Here is a 2,767-nt window from a genome sequence, read left to right as displayed (position 1 = left end):
TTAGGAGTACGGTGCATTTTAATAAAAAAAAAATCCTTTGTCTGTTCTCAGAATTGCTTCCTTATCACGCAATTATTTGAGAAAGCTATTTAACATCCTAGAATCTGAAGATTTGTACAACGATTTTGAATCTCTAGTGACAAAAGTCAAATCGCAACTGACATAGTTGTATATTACCGTTTTACCATTACTCTCCTTCCTACCCTATTTCATGTTTTCCTTGCCTTTAAAGAAGCTCAAAAAAGTTCTTCATTATTTTAGTCCTTAATTCGAAAAACCTTTCCTTATTCTTGTATCTTTGATATTATAGCTCAGTATGCCTTCTTACTTAGCAGTAAAAGTCATTCTTTTTTTTTTTTTGTCATCCTGGCCCGCCTAGATTAGCTTTGCTACCTGCGGCGCCAAGAAATTGTACATGTAAATTTATAAAACTACCTAATAAAGTTGACGTTGAAGTTGAAGTTGAAAGCTCCCAAATAATTACGACAGGTGTTCAAGTCATCCAAATCGGAAGAAATCCCTAACATCAACATGTACGTACATATCGACCACATAACATATATCTTCATATTTGTGATATATATAGTCTTGGCGTATTTTGTAATCAAGGAGGCAAAGGAGTTCCTGTTTGCCGGAAGTAATAATGGGAAGGAGAATGGTAAAACGTCTTTTGTTTGTCCTCGGCATGGACCACATATTGATCATCTAAAACGAGCCTAAAAGGGCGACATTTTTATTCGTAACTTTTGAAGCGGTAAGTTCTCTTTTCATAGTGACTATACTTCATGTTAAGTCAAAGAGTAAAGAATAACTTCTTGAACAAGGCCGATCGATCATACTGCTATGTTGTTTTTTTTTCTAAGTCAAAATCTCCCGATGACCACAAAGTAGGCGCTGTTTTTCTTTATTTTGGCAGTTATTCCTCGTCTCTATTTATTTAATAACATGTCTTTGCCTTTCATATTTTTCTCTCAAAAAATTTTTAAGCGTACATGTCGGTGTGGAACTGGGACTCGTATAACCATCAAAATAGTTAAAGTCAAGATCGTAGACGGAGGAAAAAGCCAGCAGTTTTGTACTCTAAACCTGATTTTTTTTTATGACAAAATAAATGAAATGAACATGAATAGGTTCAACATACACATAACTGAATCCAATAATTGAGCTTTGGAAGTCACTGTCAAGATGCCTTTTCTTTCTCTAAGATCTTTCTAAAGTTAAAGCAGCTGATAATCGGTGTGTCCAAACGCTCTGTTGTTTTAAGAAGTGAGCAGGAATTCTAAAGCTGTTATGGATCCAGTTCGATTAAAGGAGCACTGTCACTGTCAAAACTACTCAAATATTTAACGTAGAACTTTTTCTCTAACATGAAATTGTTCGTAGAGCACCGGGAGGAAAATATCAACTGATTTCTTCAATGAAGAACAAACTATAAACCTGTTTTTAGAAATTTCTCCAAAATACACAGGAAAAACTAAAAGAAATTGGCCAATTTGTTCAAGGTGTAATTCATTTCCATCTAAGCCATCCGCAGCAAAAGATAACAAATTCTAGCTTATCTATACTTTTAGGGCAATTGTTAACAATACTCACGTCAGTCTAAAATTCAAACTATGAATTCTGTCAAAATCTAATAAATCCCCCATATAAAACATTTTTGCCGAGTTTAGAATCGTTTAGAAGTCAGAGTTGTATCGCATTTAAAAATTCTCTTCAGTAAACTGTAAACGTAGAGGAGGAAAGTAGGGAGAATTTCGACTCTGACCTTTAAATGGGGGATCACAACAGTGAGTCGGCATTATCAAAAACAGATCTAAAAAAACAGCGTGTAAGAAAATTAAACAGTCAACGACTATTTAAATTTAAATTTCTATTTGAATGATTTGCATCTTAACAGGTTGAAGGCAACCGTTTTTTTATACTTGTCCGACAGATGATCCGGAAAACTGCCTTACCTGATTGGTTGAAATAAGTAGAAAATATGATGAGCGATAATGTAGAAACAATTTTCCCGTTCATCATGAAAAATATAAAGGACAAAATTTTAATTTTAGCCAGGTGCAACGGGTCTTGCAGGATTGCCTGAGGATTCTGACGGTGTCACTCTTTAGAGTCAGGGATCACCAAGTAACAATTCTCGAGTTGCCTTACCTTACTAAAACTGAGCAGTCTGTGTTGTAAATACACACTGAATAGGTAACCAATACGAGAAACTTTTTCTATTGACAGAATTAACGTTCGAAAGCAAGACGTTTACAAGAAGACCATGTCTGGTGAAGACGATATAGACTGGAAATTTGAACTTATTTTCTACTTTATCGTCATCTTTTATGGAACCGCCGGGATATACTTGTGTAAAGAGTTATGGCCGATGGTGAAAGAAATTTGGCGATCGTATCACCCGGAAAGAAAGGAAAGTTTGTCGACTAAGAAGAAAACCAATTAACACATTATGACAGGACAGCTCAATATTTATGCAAAACGTACGGTATGCCTACTAAGAAAATATTGAAAGCACGAAACTGAGAAACTTGGAATTGTTAACCGGCTTTATTTAACGTGTTTCATAATCTAGCTTTAGAACAGACTTCGACGGACAGGACCTGTTCAGTTAACTCTTTAAATCGATATCGTTGTTAGTGCAAATGTAGATCAGCAACTGCTTGTAATTATTTTTGGCAGTAGCTGTATATTTTGTGTCAACTGCGTATCAAGTCTTGTTGTGATACATTGAATAAAATGGCGCAGTTTAGTTTCCGTCTCAGAA

General features: G+C 35.2%; 1 long non-coding RNA gene across 3 annotated transcripts; it reads left to right on the top strand.

The window, feature by feature from the left end:
- Nucleotides 1-455: 455 nt before the first annotated feature.
- On the top strand, nucleotides 456-2,767 carry LOC146488115 (uncharacterized). 3 transcript variants are annotated; one of them, XR_014866637.1, is made up of 3 exons: nucleotides 456-533; nucleotides 1,934-2,127; nucleotides 2,230-2,767. It is a non-coding gene; the product is annotated as an uncharacterized LOC146488115 (long non-coding RNA). The 3 variants fall into 3 exon arrangements; XR_014866636.1 differs by having other exon boundaries at nucleotides 492-754; XR_014866638.1 differs by having other exon boundaries at nucleotides 496-533; nucleotides 2,055-2,127.

Source organism: Pavona decussata, unplaced genomic scaffold (assembly GCF_977016875.1).
Source record: "Pavona decussata unplaced genomic scaffold, jaPavDecu1.1 SCAFFOLD_11, whole genome shotgun sequence".
Classification (NCBI taxonomy): Eukaryota; Metazoa; Cnidaria; class Anthozoa; order Scleractinia; family Agariciidae; genus Pavona; species Pavona decussata.
Note: the sequence above shows the minus strand (reverse complement) of the source record. Positions and strands in the feature narration are given on the sequence as shown.